General features: G+C 38.3%; 1 protein-coding gene across 1 annotated transcript in view; it reads right to left on the bottom strand.

The window, feature by feature from the left end:
* The window catches only part of LOC149788755 (uncharacterized), a 95,921-nt gene that overhangs the window by 68,307 nt on the left and 8,031 nt on the right, over positions 1 to 19,583 (bottom strand). The gene's annotated exons all lie outside the window — the stretch shown is intronic.

Raw genomic sequence — 19,583 nt, forward strand, 5'->3', positions numbered from 1 at the left:
ACTTTTTACCATCACCATAACGATCTGTATCACTGGACATTTCATACATCGTATTATGTTGACATCGGCGTGTCTACAGACACAACATCAGCGAAAATGGCTAACTTGGGACGAGGCTAATTACATAAATTTTCCCTAAGCCGATAAGCGCTTAATAAGGACAACACACAAATGACAAAATGATGTTTGTAATTGCATCATCGTCATAATTTTAGCGTGGTTTTAACAATTGTTCAGTCATATCGCTCGATGTCGGCAGTATAACAGTTTATAGTGATATCTAGCACTGGGGCATCATGCCACAGACATGTAGCGTGATGTCCCACCCAGTCACATTATCCTGACACCAGGCCAACCAGTCCTAACACTAACCTCTTAATGCTGAACGAAAAGCGAGGCAGGAGCTATTATCATTTTTATAAGTCCCTTTTATGACTAGGCCGGGGTTCTAAATCGCGACCTCATGGATCCAACGAAGACGCTCTAATTTTCATTAATATTAGTAGTAGTAGTTGTAGTAGTAGTTGTTGTAGCTGCAATATCTTGGGTTGTTATAATGTTTTTAAACTTAGTGACATAACGAATTTAGACAAAAAATTTATTCAAAATAAAAATGCACATTTTTTCTGTATTTTATACTGTGAAAATGAAAAGGGAACTAATACCATTGTAATATATTGGTGAACTAAGCCACAAATAATACTAAAAGTTAAATCTCAAGTCCAGAAGTATGAAGTGTTCTGAATGAACTCAAGTGTAGTTGGGAATTAATTCAAAGGTTGAATTGTCTAGGTCCAAGACACAATCTATACAAAACAAAGAAAAGGCAAGTGCTGAAAAACAATTATCAGATAAATGCTCGAAACGCTTCTGGAGAGTTTTAAAAAGCATATGCACCACTCAAGGAATAGTTAACATCACAGGACGGTTCCAGTACTTTCCAAAGTTATTAAATATATAATAAAAAACCGACCAAAATTTCAAATTAAATAGAACAGCTAATATTGTCCATTAAAATTAGGACGGTACAATAACCTGAATCAGACGTGCAACGTCCTATTAAAAGTACAAAGTGGGGAAAATCATTTAGTAACTTTCTTGCAAATGGAAATATTATCCTATCTATCTTGATATATATGTTCAAGACATTTTTGATCTTGGATACTTCCCAAAGTATTGGTCCATAGCCGTTATCATACCCTTGCACATAAATGGGATTATAAATATGCCTTAAAATTATAGCGGGATTGGTCTTTTCACGAGTCCTGAGTAGAAGATTTAAAAGTGGATATGCCACTGTAGATAATATATTTACCCCAAGCTATTTGATATGTAAATATTTGAGGAAACGTTAGGTTTTACGCTCTTTTCTTGATTATAAAATGATCGTTTGAATCATATTAACATGAGCATATTTTCACATAAATTAGTAAATGCAAATGTCAGCAGTAACATCATTACAATACTAAAATTAAGATATGCAAATATCGAAGCTTGTTTGAAAACGCCAAATGGTTTGGCATAATTATTTATCGGCCCGGCTGTGTTAAGGCATGGTTGCACCTATTTGAATTGCATTGTTTCTAAGTGATTCCAAGGCACACATATCTGAACAGAATAATCTTTCAACATTAGAATCTGATAATTGGTTCTACACTATTGTATGTCGATTGCCATTGCTGAAAATGCTACTCAGCTTCAAAGAATTATACATTAACTTAAAGGGTACTACATCATTTGAAAGTAAAAGATAAACCTGGAAAAAATAAAATTTTAGTGATTCGAAAAAGAGAAATATATGAGAAATATGAATGTTAATATTTTGGTGATTGCGTAATAGATAGACACAGTATCTTATAAAGATATATTGGATGTGTATTCTCTTTTAACAATTCATGGTATGTGTCGAGAGAAGAAGCGCCAACAACACAAGAGACAAATGCTAATTATAGTTTGAGGATGAGACTTAATTCCTAAATTATATGTTAAAGCTCTATTCAAAGTATATAAAAGCAACAATTTTGAATTATGTGTCGGTAGTCTGGGATTTTCACAAAAGCAAATACCATCGAAACAGTTCATGCGCCAGTTTGCAGATTTATTACTGTATTACAAAATACACAAAAACTCTTTTATCTATAATAAGGTTTTGATAATGTCAATGCAAGTACTAACATATAAAAGGATTTTTAGGTAGAGGTTCAATTTTTTAAAGATGACTGGTAATCGATTCCCAAAACAAGATTATAACCCTCAATAGCCTTGTGCCAAACACTGTTACTGTTGGGTAAATAAAGTTGGGCGATTAAAATTAAGAATCTACTGTTTTCATACTAAAAAGGAAACTTTGGGTTAATCAAAGGTGGGTGAATAAAAACTCTTTAACATTATTTTTTTTAAAACATTGTAAAGATATTTTGTCAACAAGAACTAAATGGATAATAAAATTTAAGGTATATATTTCGCTTCCATGATAAGAGCAGAATCTTAGTTACTAGTACAGCATGTATTATTTGAACTCTTCGTGAAGTGTTAGTATGCAAAGGATGTTCAGAAATATAAGCTTTCCTATTTTGCCAAATGTAGAGTATACCCATTGTTGATAGACTGTGAACATTTTGTGCAGATATGGAATATATGTTTCATTTGATGGCATACTGCTCCAACTGTGGTAATTTTAGAAAGGACTATGTACCTTAATGCGTTCATTATAATGCAGATAGCATCATATATTATAACTTTATCCAGAGAAAGAATAATGATATTAATATCCTTCAAAATTTTGCTTTTCATCTAGCAAAAGCTTTAAAAGAGAGTCGGAGTGTTAATCTTATAATTGTTTTGTTTTTTAATACATGCAAATCATTTGGGCCCATAGCCTATCTTACAAATAAACATTAGTATTAGTAGTAGTAATAGCAGTAGTAATATTATTATTATTAGTAGTAATATTTTCATTGTGCAATTCATGATTGATGATAGGAGTTGGGCCTAATGTTTGGGGGTTTTTGTTTGGTTTTTGTTTGAGTCTTTTTGACAAACAATATATTACATAGCTAATGCATGTATATGATTTAATAGTATATTGTTTGATCAACATTATTAGAAAGTAAGCATGTTTATTGATGTTGAGTTTAAGACCTAGCTTTTAGTGCGAAATTAGGAATGTTGTAAAGGTTGTTTACGACTTCGATGGCAAATGATCATCATCCTGATTCAGTTATTGTCTTTATTACTTTACATAAATGTTGATTACTTCAGAATTACTAAAATCATATCGTAAAACCAGTCTTAGTGAAATCAATTTAAGTTGTTTGAGAGGAATTAATCATAGAGGAATTATTCTTTTGAATTACAACGTGATTATTAATAATTGTCAAACATACACGTTGTTTGTAGGATTATTTTGAATTCATTCAAAGACATTTGGATTATATTACCGTGATACATCAAGACTGATGTACATTAATACAATCCATATTATTGGTATATCATTACATTCAAGATTAAAATTCAGGCAGAAACACATCTGAAAATATTCGGAATGCTGTAAATGTTCACTTTGTATTTTCGGAATATAAATAATTTGCTGAATTTTGCAAAACTCGATTTTCGCTCTTTTTGGTATATAATGGAGTTTACTATTGTCCTAAATAGGATCCAGAGGGTGTCACATCTGTTATGAAAAATACTTGTAACATGGATGTAATAATTTATTTTTAACATTGGTACGCCATTCAAACCGGTTTATACTTGACCATTGTGCGAGTATGAAAATTAACTGCAGATATTTTTGATGGTTTAAGTCTTCAATCTGAGTCCTTAAATCAAACATTCATGTACCAAATTATTTTCAAGATGTACCATATATTGTCACTATTTCATGAAAGGCGCATTTCTGGGGCAAGTTAATGTTTAATGGGAGTAAAATAGAAAATTTAAGTCTTATTGATTGTTTTCACTCTTTAAGAGGTAGTACAGAGTTGAAACTATTCAAAGGCGGGTATCCCCCTCTCTGTCTGTCTGTCTGTCTCTCTCTCTCTCTCTCTCTCTCTCACACACACACACACACACACACACACACACACAACGTGCCCGCAGATAGCACATACATTTTATTACCGTTCTGTACGAACCGCTCCGTTGGCTTAAGTTGTTAAGGCGTACGCCTCGGAAGCGTGGGTTCGAACCCCATCCGTGTCATACCAAAGACTTATAAAACATGAAAGTAGCACCTGCCACACTTGGCGTTCAGCATTAAGAGGTCAGTGTTAGGACTGCAGTTTAACCCATCATATTTTACTCCAGACAAAGGTATATCAAGCACAAATCCTTTTTTTATTCGTGTGACTATTTGACCATTGATATATGTGTTTATTTCATACTTTTAATAAATGCAAAACTATTTCGAAATAAAGATATACAATTTTGATTAATCGAAATATTATTTCGTTTTAAGCAAGGATACATTTTCGTTATTTCTTTAAGGCAAAAACTATTTAAGTAAATAATAGTGCAAAATATTTTTTCAATAAAAATAAAGTATTAATTCGTTATTCCAAAAATTGTCATTTAGGTGAATGTAATGTTCTTCACAATATATTAAATTTTCATAACCTTGCGTAGATACCAATAACATTTCAGCTTTTTCAAGAATATGGCCCATTTTGTACGAGAGGCAGTGATTTTAATTGCTGCTCTTTTTGGTGGGGAGTGTATAGTGGCTCACACGTCTAACCTATCCTACGCTAAAAATGGCGTTAAACCCACAAACAGCAATATCAGCTGTAAACCTGGGTATCAGCAAGTTTAATTATGACCAAAAACTAAACTAGTATTCTGACTCGTGCATTGAACACAAAAATAAGTTGAAATACCTTTAAAGTAAGAATGATTGGTTGTTTTAAAAGTGTTGGTATAGAAGTACTATTGGTAGTTCAAAATATGATTTTCCTGTGGCGTATGAGTACGCATAAAATTTTTTTATTTCAATAGTGAGATATTGCTTGTATATCCTCTACAGCACTGACAAATATTACTCATGAATCATTCATAAAATAAGAAAATAACGGAAAAAATAAATAATCCTCACGTTTAAAATAAAGAAAAACAAACAAAGAAACAAAATTTCGTTTAAGTAAGTTACGCTGACCTTCAGCCTTTCCCAAGTGCCATACAATTAAATCGTGCGTTAAATATCCTGGAATGATGGCAAAATACTCAGTGGAGTACAGCACTGAGCTTGAACTTTTAAGACGTCAGGAACCATGGTAGTCATAATATTCTCTCTCTCTCTCTCTCTCTCTCTCTCTCTCTCTCTCTATATATATATATATATATATATATATATATATATATATATATATATATATATATATATATATATATATATATATATATGCGTACTTTCAACGGTCTTTCTCTAGTTTTATATGATACCAATGTTTATAAGTTGCAATAGCATGCCGAGACCAGAAATCCGTATTTTAACTTACTTGACTGGGCGGCACACACATACTATATTCTAGTTAATGTTTCGTTGTTACTTTATAAAACTTGTAAGATTCTAATACAAATCAGTCTGAAATGTTAAACTGTCTGAAGGCCGCCCCTCTGTCAGTCTCGCATTATCGCCCACAACTGTTGGATGATCAGCCGGTATGTCAGTTTTGCTAAAGGTTCTCTCTCTCTCTTTCGTGATCTATTAGGATAACAATAACAGGCTAAACGACCAACAGAGAAATGGATATATATATATATATATATATATATATATATATATATATATATATATATATATATATATATATATATATATATATATATATAGAGAGAGAGAGAGAGAGAGAGAGAGAGAGAGAGAGAGAGAGAGAGAGAGAGAGAACAAAAATAATATGTTCAGTGGGGCGCCTGCGATACAAAATGACAAATTCAAATGGAGAAAATCAGTGAATAAAGGGTTAGTTGAGTTTTACCAGTGGCATGCGTTGGTGTCTCTAGAACTGTCATGGTAAAACTGACAGACACACGGGTTAACACAGCTAATGTGGACAAAATATGTTAACTGTCGGTAACAATGGTAAATAGGGCTAACCTCCTTTGCTTCAGTGCCAAATGTATCCATATCGTGGCAGGCATTGCAGTTATGTACATGTACATACCAAACTTGTAAATGAAAATCACAAATCTCAGTATAAGTGTACTCCTCCAAAAATACTGAATAAAACAGCAAGAGAACAGAGAACTAGAAGAAACAAACAACACTCGAGCTGACTTTCTAAGGGTATTACATGGATTGGTACGTTTAGGCCTCAGACAGTAGCAAAATATGTAACATTAATTTCAAGCACTTAGAAAAGACAAATCGAACACGAAATATTTGTATATGTCTTTTCATAATGCCAATCATGCTAGATAAATGGTAACTCAGAGCGAAAGTGTTGCACGCCCTCACACACACACGACCGTATACGTACGTACGTATGTCTGTATGTATGTAAGTATGTCTGCATGTATGTATGTACGTACGTACGTACGTACGCACAAACACACTTACGCACGCACGCATGCATGTATGTATGTATGTATGTATGTATGTATGTGTGTAATAATATTAGCACCCCTACTTCTTGGAAGGGGTACAAACATGAACCTATGTGAATCAATGGAGCTACCGAGTGTGTTTCACACCCGGCGCTTTTTTAAACATATTATAAAAATTTGAACATGATCTTCACGCATCCAATTATTTATCTGACAAATGTTATTTTTTTAACTTTATCGTTAGCTAAACGTACTGATAAACATAACTCTACTTAGGTAGTAGATTTTAACTGCAGTCATCATTTTTTCTTTGACAATAGTTTAATTTGTTCTTTTGTAAGGTACGGAAGCTAAGATCATCCTGTATCGTATGCATGCGTACGTTATGCTTTGTAATTCTGCTTGCATTCGTTTTTGTGAATGAGTGAATTTGCATATAAGCCTCTGTCTGACTTTCCGAAGAATTAAACTGCTACCTACCCGTTTCGTTCAACAGGTAATATATAACGCTAGCAACTTCGTGATTGGCTTAAACTCTGGCTTCATTAACATCTATTTTGTTTGCAGCGCTATAATATGTGCCGATTTGGAACTAGAGTAACGGGTGATTAGTATGGGAGTGGTCCTTTTGTACCACTGGCGCTCTTTGTGGCTCTGCAAAATGTCATAATCTCCAACCCCATTACATATTTTGCCCATATGTCATCGTTGTATTTTTATCAAATTTACTTTTGAACACACGTGACCCAGTCAAAGGGGGTAGATTCTCGTCCGAATGATAGTTCCCTCAAAGGTTTTCCTAAAATAGGCTACACTCGACATTTAATACTACTCTACTACTCTGTTGTAATTATAGAAACGAAATACAGCAATGAGTACTCATTTTAGGTAAGCCTGTGGTAGCGATCAATTCACACACTTAATGAATCTGCTGCATACAGACAGGCTGATATTATTCTGTCAACAAAAAGCTATGTAGTGAATTTTATCCACAGCTATGTTTTTACTGACAACGGGAGAGAAAAATATATTAGTTGACTATTTTTGTACTGAAGAAAAGCTTTTGAGTTTTATATTCAAACGTCGATTGGGAGCCTAGTTGTGGACTCTCAAAGCATACTGAAGGAATTTATGGAAGTCTGTAACAATAGCATAATCATGTCTAATGACTGGAATGAGAGACTAAGATCATTCAGGTTCATTAAAGAAGCACAAAAGATGTACGCTATTTCCAAAGCAAATTCATAGTACATTATAAATTTGTTGAATCTGGGAGAGACCTTAGAAACAGAGTGAAACAGACTTGGGCAGGTTTTTTGATTAAATAAAGCTAAAAAGATCTGCAGAATATTGTACATGAAAGAGTACACCCTCAAAAGAAACATACCTCGCCCACTATGTCTGAAGCAGGTAACGTTTTCAATGAGGTCAGTGACGAGGATGTTCCAGAGTAGGCTAAAGAAGCAAATGCTTTTGGGACATAAGTATAAGAATGGTAATAATATTGGCAATGGAAATACCACGCAGACCTAGATGTATCCAAATATATCACAATGAAAAATGAATCGAGTCCCAACCGAGAAGAGAAAGTTTTGTATTAAGCAATATACGATGTTGCAGAGTTGCGGAAGCGTGAGTGTCAATAACAGGTTTTAGAAAATATTGCTAACGGCAACGAAGCGAAACATATCGATTATATTTACCTGCGTTCCAGGAAATTCAACGTTATTGAATACTTGCGCATGGCTTTTTATGCATCCCGGTTTGGTATAATATTCAGTTACTTGTGATCTGATCTTGTTGGTCTGGATTTAAGATGGATATGAGTTTGTCCGACTTTCAATATCTTTTCGATGATGTCAAAAGCAATGGGATTTTTGTTGTTGAGAATAACATCTTTAAAACTTCGATGTACCATATACATATTGGAAGATGGATATTTTAATGTTTTCCAGTCTAAAAGACATTGCAGCGGAGGAGATAGTGAAACAGCGAGAGACAAATCTGCGCTACAAGCAAGGTCGTTTCAATTAAATACGCTCACGCGAATGTATTGGAATCCCCGTGGCATTGGTAGGCAACATATTCAAAGATGCATGCCTTGGAACATACAGACTCTGTGGCAGGTCGTGTGTTTTTGAGTACTGTAAAACAAATAGGCAGATATTACATAATGGATTATGTGCACGTCTCTGCCATAAAAATGACATTGGTGTCAAATCACGTAATAAACTTTGTCAGACTTGTGGATCTGTTCGTGAATACGATAAAGCTCGTAAAATCAACCAAAATCACAATCGCTATCCAAGTATAAACATATTCAACAACAAAACAAGAAATAAACATAAATAAATACAATAATAACCAGGACTGAAACGATCGCAGTTTCCGATCCAGATAAAATACCGAAAGTAAAACAAGCCATTGACATCATTTCTAAATTAGAAAGATACAGTACCCTTCGCTTCGTATAAACATGCTTCCTGTGCCACAACTAAAAACGTGCGGCAGCATAGAATATACATCCAAAATATTATGAGAAAAGCAGACATGCTTGAAGTATTGACTAGTATTTGTACTGAATCCACCACCACGACCAGATGGTAATGCATCAGCAACAACAGCAGCAATAATTATAAGTAACATAAAGATGTACCAAATAGGACAAGATATGCCTTGGAAATATCATCAATACCTGGGTGAACTCAATTTTGGTGATATCGAATCTCCGGTGCAGATTAGAAAAGCCAAACTTAATAAATGTGAAACACTTAACCCAAGTATCGCTGTTAACGAGTTCAGTTAAGACAATTTTTTTTATCCATATGCAGTATTCCTATTGGAGAAAAGGACCAAACTCAGATTGATTTGTTGTTGCTGAGTTAAATGAAAGAATCAGAATCCATATCGCACTACGTATGGATAAAGAAACTTGCTCGGCAACTTAACAGACACAGTAAGTACCAGGGTAAAATATGCATTCAGTCGTTGCATTCATGTATTTAAGGCTCAAGAACTGATTTTAACTGAGGTGGTATCAGTGAAAACCACAGCTCACAATATATGCCAAAGTCGGGCAAAAACAGTGTCACATGTACTGCAGTACAACGAAAGAGGAAAGTCCGGTATATTATCTGCGCAGATTTTGAATGCCTGAATGTTTCATTAGAAAGCTCAGCTTTTACATTCACTTATACGTCAAGTTCTAAAAACAAAGAAACAAAAGCGTCTGTTAACGATCGCTGAACAAATCCCATGCGGGTCCTGTTACTTATTGGTTCGATGTGATAGAAAAACAGACCAGCCAGTCCTGTAAAGCGCCCAGTGTACTTCAAATACAGTTGTGGTGTTTCTAAAGTCGATGAAAGTTACGGCAAACTGGATTAGGCAGCAGCTCTACCTACCAGCCGACATAATTATGACTGGTGATAACATTCGTGATTATTCATATTACTGGTGCGTACACAGGCGTCTTGTTCATCGCATGAAATTTGCACCCGAGTATTTTCCCAACAAAACCAAAATGCTTGTGGTGTTTCATAAGGTGCTTGGGTACAATGGCCACTTAATAATGCAAGAAGTAGTCACGGCATCAAAATCACCGATAAGTGTGATCTCAAACAACATGTAAAAATATACGAAGTTTAGGCTTGGTCAATTGCAGTTTATCGATTCGAAACAGTTTATAAATTTGTCCTTGGACAAATTAGCAAACAGGCTGACGGCGGAGAATTTCAAAATCAAACGTCAATATTTACCGACTAATACAGGCCTGCTTAGGAAAAAAAAGTTTCTATCTATACCAAAACATAAACGACTGGAACAAATTAGAAGAAACTCAGTTGCCACAGATCGAAGAATTTTATTCAACATTTACAGGTGAAGGTATTTCAGAAGAAACTTAAGAGCATGCAAAGAAAGTTTGATCAGACTTGGAGGTCAAAACCACATTGATCATGATCGGTATATGCGCACTAATGTTTCGATGGTCGCTGATATGCTTGAAAAATTAGTGTTAGTGCTACGCACTTGTACAAGCTCGATCCCGCGCATAATTACTTGTCACCGGGTATGGGTTGGGATTTTTTCCAAAGCCAAAATAGAGTTGGCATTGTTCCTTGACATTGATCAGCATCTGCTTATCTAGCGATCATTTCTTGGCAGAATACAAATGTAAAGTCACAGACCCACTCGGGCCAACAACCCAAACGTTGAAGGGCATGACCCCACTGTCCCCGACTGTGTCATCATATATATAACGCGAATAACCTATATATATATATATATATATATATATATATATATATATATATATATATATATATATATATATCATGATCCAATCACTTCCAGTTGGCGGATTTCAGTGAATCGATCTTCAAACATATGTGCATGAGCATAAAATCAGCAGTGACCTCGGATACCTTTTACAAGTTGATCTGGAATATCCCGAGCATTTATTTACGCAAGGCACATAACGATAATCCTCTGGCCCCGGAACCTCTGTCGTACCCTGTGCCTGGTTGTTCCCTATATCACTGTTCGATTGCCGATGAGTTCGGATGCAAATATACTAGATGCACCAAACTGGTGCCAATTCTTCCAACCGAAAGCGTTTATGCATTACACGTAGGAAATCTGCAGTAGTCTCTGCGGTTGGGTTTGCGTGAAAATAAGATCCATCACGTGCTTGAATTTTGAGCAAGCCTGGATGGCTCCGTACCTTCAGATGGATAGTGACCCACGGTCAAAAGCGAACAATGACCTTGAAAAAGATTAGTTTTAACTCATGAACAATGCCATGGCATGGTAAAACCATGCAAAATCTGCGAAATAAGTTCGAGTAGATCTTGTCCGAGATAGTAAGCAAGACAATTTTCGAAGGCTCACTGCGAACCCAGCCTTTGCTCCAGAGAAAACTTTGATGGTGGACTTTGTGACCTTTACAAAACTAACGTTGATAACACTAGTCTTTGTTATTTCGTCCGTGATGGACTTGGCCAAGCTGCTCATATACCAATGTTACTATGACCCTATCTAACCGTTGCATTACGATCGATTTAAAACGCTGCACAGAGACATTGATTCGCTTCTGATGCATGTCACCAGCGATGATGTGTACTCGGACATCACACAACCAGGTCAACGAATGTGATACCAGAGAGTATCCAATATAAATATGTTGTTTAGTAATGCCAATAATAAATGTTGTTGGCACGTTGAAAGACGAATGCTCTGGTAAACTAATCGAATAATATGTGGGACAGCGACCAAAAATATACTCGATTGTGGCTGGGCCCAAAAACATCAAAAGGCCTAAGATGTTCCAATGGTGATTTTGAAGAAAAAGATCTCGAGTACGAACTGCACCTTGAATGTCTTCAAGACTGACGTGAATATGCACACATCGCAAGTATGATCCAATCGAAGAAACATCGTATTGGTTTATACTTATGCACTAAAATGAATTTGTCCCGGCTTGATACCAGACATGAATTTTCCCCGATGGAATCACCACGTACACGTTTGGTCATCGTGCTGTAGAGAACAAACTTACGGCTGATTCTAGTTAATATGTCTACGTGGCAACACAAATCCCTGTGGTAGATCTGTATTTGCTGGAACAACTTGCAATTCCGCTCGCACATATGCATTCCTGGGAGATTTCTGTTCACCAGATGGCGGTTCCAATCGGTAACTGGCTAGTTTTCTTTGAGCATGAATCGTTTCGAAATCGTTTATACATCCACCGACCATACCGGTTAGAATTAAAACGTTTTTATTCAACTCTTCCGGTGTCAATATGGAAAAACATGCCTCCGAGTAGTTGTAACGGTGCTGGCTATGTAATCTTTTTATGAGTAACAGTGACGGTATTTTGTCGACTCGCATTGGGTTGTTTTAATCCAGTTATGCGTAAGACTTAACTGTTCTATGCTGATATGATTAATGGAAGATATGTTACCCATTTTTCGGACCGTTCTGACCTCATCAAAACTTCGCGTGCACAAAGATGACCGAATAATCCTTCGAGTGCGATTAAAGCGTTCCACAAGAGTTTGGGGTACTCTGGCAATCCATAGACGTCCTTGTACATGTAGTTTGGCCAGCATCACAGCCACGGATCCAAGAGAATCTTTTCAGGATCCACCTGTACTATTTGTGGCTTTGTGAGTGGTCCGCGTGCATAATTACGCTCCATCGCATCTGCCACACTGGCAGAGTCTTTTGGAGTTAACGGCTCCGCTTCTTTGCATCTGCTATTTACATCAACAATGGTTAGCTCGTACATATTGGCGAGTAATCGGCCTTGTCGATGACGGACACGTTCATGTTTAACAAACAACAAATCTGCATTATGCACTAAATTTGGTGTCGGGGCAATAAAACAAGCCGGTGAAATCTAACCTTGGTACTGGTAAATAGACTTATTACAGCGCTTGTTTAGCCAAAGGTGATCGAGCAATCAGTGAGTGACCTGGCGGCACTGGCTAACTGTTCCATGTATGCTTTGCTTTTTCCAATAACCACAACGACTGAAGCAAATTTTGGATAATGTACGGATTTTTAAAATTAATAGTATTTAAGTCATTATTATGATCGGCATTAGCGCTTTGGTGTCCACAGATATCATTGGATGCTTGTTAGGCGGCCAGGTCATGTCAGTAACACGAAGTATCAACACGGTTGATATCTTCTTCACCAGACTTATGATGGTTCTTAGAATAGATTCGTAGATCAAAACTTGAACCAGACCCACAGTAATTACATCCAGGATCATGTTTTTCACCAGGATATGTACTCAATGGTATCCAGGTAATCTAACCACGATATGACAGCTGACAAATTTAAATAAAAATTGCGGCATTCCTGTTCAATATGCACCTACTTGCTCTACGACCAACACAAGTGTCTGTAACCGCAGATCGTCCACATCTTGTTCGAACTTGAGCTGGATTTGCGACGTGTTTTTGTGTGACATAGCGCACAATATGAAGATAAGATCGTATTATAGAACAGACAATTATTATATGGCATCATGGAAAAGAAAATTTTAACATGATTTTCGAAAAATCAAATATTTTTCTGTCACAGTGTTTTGTCCAAGTATGGCGATGGAACTGTGTTTCCAAACTCAGTTCGTGCGCTAATCGTTGGCCATGCTGAAACAGAAAAACGAAACACAACTGTTGCTGAATATGGTTGTAACATGGGTCACCCGGGGGCTGTACATTATTGCACCATCGACCTAATGATCAACCGTCCCTAATGTTTTTAAAGATGCTCGAAAAACACTGAATAATAAAAGATCATTCAGAAGTGGTAACAACGCTAACGTCGATTTATTTTCCACCAATCACTAAGACCCTATCATTAACGATAAGGTTGCAAATGAAAACAATCTTGTGGTTTACGATATTGCGATGCTTGAAAATCAAGTAAGTGTTGAATAAATATTTTAACGAGGTCAGCCCATAAACTCAGACGAGATTTATTTGACTCAGCGATAAGCACAAGGGCCTAAACTGATCCACAACAACTGTTACATTTTAATGATATTTCGTGGCATTGACGAGCATGGTCTTCGAAACATTAATTGAACTTGGTATGCCGCCCATCACACGTGGGGTGAATATTGTAACATGTTTACGCGGATCACAAAGGATCCGTATAGTTTTCAAATATAAAATAATATCCAGCAGTGATACCATGGATAAAAATGAAACTGCACAGCAACGCTTCCAAATGTGATAGAAGGCTGAAAACATATATTACAGTCGCGACAGACGTAATGAAAAGATCTCACAACGGGGCTTGAACAAAAATGTGCACCGCTGATTAAACCCACAAACTAAATAGCCGTCAACGTGTCAAAGAAATTAAAAAAACTACAACCGCTACAGAGGAAGAAATGCCAGCGCTTACTGCAACAGAGAATGTACCTGGTCTAGTTTGTAAGATAGCCATCCGTACAACCGTGGAGAGGATGGCATCCCTAATTGGAACAGAAGAAAAATGCGACCAGTTAGTAAAATAGATAAACACACCAAATATATTAAAAGTGTAACAAGAGCAACTGCAGCTACTATCACACGCTTGTCGCTGAAAATGGTTCAAGTCAAAGAAGATGTTGAAGAGACGCTAATGCACATTCCACAAGAAACGCCACCAGACTGTCAATCAATATTTAAGGACCAATAGTAAAAAAAGAACCAGCGAGGCCGGAAATTTATGGTGATCTCATAAGATATGCTCTTTCCTACCTACAGAAAGACAATTTGCTCTTTCGTACCTAAAGAAAGGCACCTGACTGAGAAAATTTTGTAAAATGAAGTAATAGCGAATAAAGGTAACAGTTACCTTGAAAAACTCTCTCAAGAATTGTCATACAAAGCAGAAGCGATTTTATGTGGCCGGAGATTGAAAAAGAAATCTTAACATCTATAAACTTATATGTGCAGAAAAGGCTAAACAATACGTAGATAATATTATACAACATTTTATTGTAGATCCAAATTCAAAAACATTAACACGTAACTCCTTCTATTATGGAACAAAGTAAAGAGACAACCTTACACCCTCTAGAAAGCATCAAGAAATGGAAAAACGAAGATTTCACAAGGTATAAATAATTAAAAAGAAAAGAAAAGCAACAACAAGCAAAACAACACAAAAAGTCGAAGAAGCATAGGACCTTAATAGATTATGCTACTCTAACGATCTTGCTGATCGTTTAGAAATACTCGTAGGATAAATTCGTGCGGACAACAATGCGCCCAAAGGAATAAAAGAAGCTGCATCGTTTTGTCAACGCTTGTCACTAAAGATTTTATGGATAGAGACACATATCGTCCGTTTTTGCATGAAGTGTTGAAGATATTCATGACATAAACAACACCGATAATGAGTCCTGAAACAATTGAGACGCTGCATGGGGAAAAACAGCGGGTGATATACATTGCGTTTGCGTTAAATATATACATCAATTCAGCAGGTGTTTGCAAATACTGCCCAGAGCGTTACCTCAATGATCGCTATCTCATCCACCAAACCAAAATTAAGTGTGACTTTCTTTGCACCGGCAACTGCTGCACGCTTGAGATCGCCTAACAGTGTTGCAATTGTGTTACAGTTGGCCTAATATTCGATCCCAAATGTATGTTGCTTTGCCCGTAAATAACACATTTCCTGTGTTTTTTTTGGTCAGATAATGATGCCACCTGGGATAGTATTGTAGTTCATACAAGCGCTTATGATACTGACCCAATCAACGATAAGGATCGACGAAGAATTTCCGTGTTGACTTGCAAGGAATCCAAATTTTTTTATGAACATGAGCGCACAATCAGCTCCGTTATTGTCTTTATATATCCACAATGTCCAAGGTTGACATTACCGGGGTGGGAGTAGGAGACAAGCTCCCCACTCTTCCAGAAATTCCCCATACGGCTTGTGTCTCTTATCGCCTCTGTCAACTAAAATCGATCTCCTGGCCTTCGCGAGTGGCTTAGCTTCGAATTACAGCAGGCCATGTTCCAGCTAGCAGGTGAAGGGATATATGTAGGCAACAAGGGGACCACTGCTGCCTTAAAACCAGTCGCTTCGGGTAGATGGGACTCATAATTTGGATGGTAGATAATCTAGGAGAAGAAAAACTCCGATTCCAAACCTCTGCTGCCTTGCGGCTATACCCACTCACGGGAAAGGCTAAGGGAGTAAACTCCGACAGACAATCCCAAGATGGAGTCCCTAAGGGGTCTGACAGTGACTTCAACGTCATTCCGGCAACTTTTGCGACGCCGCTGGTGCCAAACTCTACAGGCAATCGTCGTTCCCTTTGGTCCACCAGCTGCTTGGAGGGGTGGATCTGCTGTATGGGAACCATCTGATTCTCCATACTACCCTGCCCATGCTTTGTAGCTCCACTGGAGAGGACACTCCAACGTCGTCTTAAGATGTCGGGACAACACGGGAAGTATCAATTTACCGGTTCTAAGTCAAAGCTCGATTGGCGTAGAGCTTGGCGACAGGGGTTACTTCTGACGGTGGGAGAGAAAATCATTTCTCACTGGACAGCTATCGCCCGCCTCAAACTGGGCAACCCCCAGTCTGCAAGATGCTGCCCTCCACGGCATGCCTGCTTCACTTGGTACGTGGAGCTTAGAGAACCATCTCGACAAGTGGGATACAAATACCGTACCAGGCAAGACTCAAAGAAGAAATAAGAAGACCCCCACCTCTTCGTTTCTCAAGCTTTAACGTCAGGACCATGTGTCCTGGATTCACCACTGACCTTGAGGAGATCGACGACGCACGGAAGACTGCCGTCATTGACAGATTACTCTCCAGACTGAATGTCGACATTGCCTGCCTCCAAAAGACCCGACTGGCCGACAGCGGCACCATCAGAGAAACCAACTACACCTTCTTTTGGCAAAGGAAGCCCTCGTATGAATCTAGACAGCACGGTGTCGGCTTCTCTGTAAAGAACACGCTAGTCACCTTCACTGAACCTCCGTCATCAGGTACTGAGAGAATCCTTGCCCTATGGCTGTCAACATCCTCATACCCAGTCTTCAACGTGTACTCACAAACCCTCTGATCCACGTACGAGGCAAGTTCCATGAGGCTCAGGATCAGGCAATATTCAGTATCCCCAACACTAAAGACATCTACCTATTAGGAGATTTCAATGCTATAGTGTGAGATGACCACGAGGCCTGGCCCACCTGTCTCAGCTCTCACTAAAGGGGCAAGATCAATGAGAATGGTCAGCGACTACTGGGTATGTGCTGCTCCCACGGCCTATGTATGACCAACACTTTCTTGAAATGCAAGGAGATCCACCAGGTGTCATGAAGACACCCATGTTCACGCCACTGGCTCCAGATAGAACTGGTCATCACAAGGCGTGTGGTACTGGCCAGTGTCATCCTCCACCGCAGCTACCACAGTGCCGATACCGACGCGGACCATACTCTCGTAGCCAGCAAGGTGCAAATAATTCACAAGAAGCTACACCACGCCAAGAAAGGTCACCCACTCATCAATACCTGCTGTTCATGCAACCCAGAGAAAACATTGCAGTTCATCAGAAAACTGCAGGAAGCTCTCACAAAAGCGACACCTGATGACACCGTCGACTCTATGTGGTCGCACCTCCGTGACGCTTAGTACAATTCAGCCACCACTGCCTACGGGAAGAAGGAGCGAAAAAATGCCGACTGGTATGAGGTCAAGTGGGAGAAGATGGAGCCTGTTACTGAGGCAAAGAGGAAAGCCCTCCTGACATACAAGGCTGCACCTAACAATAGTACAAGACAAGCCCTCAGGACTGTCAGGAACAACGCCCAGCAGACCGTCCGCCACTGAGCCGACACCTACTTGCTGAACCTGTGCACCAGTGTACAGATAGCTCCCGTAACCAGTGATGCAAGAGGCATGTATGAGGGTATCAAGAATTCGACAGGCCCTCCATCTCCAAGACCGCCCCCTCAAGTCCAAGACGGGCTAAGTCATCACAAACCAGAGGAAACAGCTAAAGTGATAGGTCGAGAACTATCTTGAGCAAGATTGCCAAGGCACCAGTAGTGATGGCCAAACTGAAATAGAGGGTCTGGAACAATTCCAACCTCACTGAGAAGACCAAACTGCGCGTCTGCCTCGCCTGCGTGCTCAGCACACTTCTCTATAGAAGTGAGACATGGACCACTTATGCGAGACAAGCGAGGAAACTCAACAACTTCCACCTGAGATGCATGTGATGCATTCTGCATATCCAGTGGCAGGACAAAGAACCTAACACAGAGGTTCTGGAACGCGACAACTTTAACACCGTATTATCCATCCTCAGCGAGAAGCGCCTTCGCTGGCTCGGCCACGTCAAGAGAATGGACATAGACCGCATTCCCAAGGACATGATATACGGGGAGCTAGCAGAAGGTGTACGACCGACTGGACGGCCACGTCTGCGTTACAAAGATGTCGGCAAGAAGGACATGAAGACGGCCAATAGATATGGAGTTCAAAAAGCCGAGTAAGACAGGAACATAAAGCACGCTGAAAAGAAAGCCAGGAAGAGGCGAAACAATAACTTACATTGGAGTTACACCATCGTATCCCGTAGTTGGACGGATGACAAGATGAAGATATCCACAATATATGATTAACATTGGATAGCAGAGAACAGTTATTGGGTTGCTCAAAGTTCTTCCCAAAAATATGCAAACTTTGCGTGCCGCCCTGAAGGAACCGAATATAATGTAGGGCCTGACATTGTGAGAACTATTTCAACAACACAAGTCAATTTAACCTATGGCGCTATCAGTGGTAGTTATGAAAGATAGTCCGAAACGACAGTCGTAGTTATTTATTTTTTGCGCTTCCCAGCAACTGTGAAACCAGATGACGGACACGTTGTTGATCTGACCGCTGAAACATTGACAATAAAACTGTTTATTAGAGAGCGACCTGACATTTAATAACAATTACAATGTCAGTCGTACGAGGACGTGTAAAACCCACTCTCGTAGTTAACGAGAAAAAACCTGTGAACATGAAGCATTACTGAAATGAGCTCGGTGATATTGCTCGTGGATTATTTTTGCAGACGCATCAAAAGTACTTGCGAGATTGTAATCGCGCGCTGCACAAATCGCTAAACAAATTAGCAGCACAGTTTTACAGTTACTACGGCGGATTAAAACAAAACTGGGTTTGTTGTCAGGTCAGTCGCTTCGAGATAAATTACGTCGATTAATGACATGCACAACATCAAGAAAAGGATAAATTACTTTACCATTTATTGCAAGTCTGGCAATGGGGAGTGGATTCGGACATATGTCTTAAAGCAGTCATGCAGTGGTATAAAGGAAACTCAATTATATATAAGTGGATACTTGAAGTATTAGCAATGGCACAGTTTTAAAATATATTTCATCAGGCATTACGTTGATCAAGTGTTAATTGATCAAAGCAAGACAGATTCCCAGTATTAATCATATCCAGCCAGGGAGCTCAATCAATTAAAATTAAAATAG

This window comes from Sinohyriopsis cumingii, chromosome 11, assembly GCF_028554795.1.
Source record: "Sinohyriopsis cumingii isolate HCF-2022 chromosome 11, ASM2855479v2, whole genome shotgun sequence".
Taxonomy (NCBI): Eukaryota; Metazoa; Mollusca; class Bivalvia; order Unionida; family Unionidae; genus Sinohyriopsis; species Sinohyriopsis cumingii.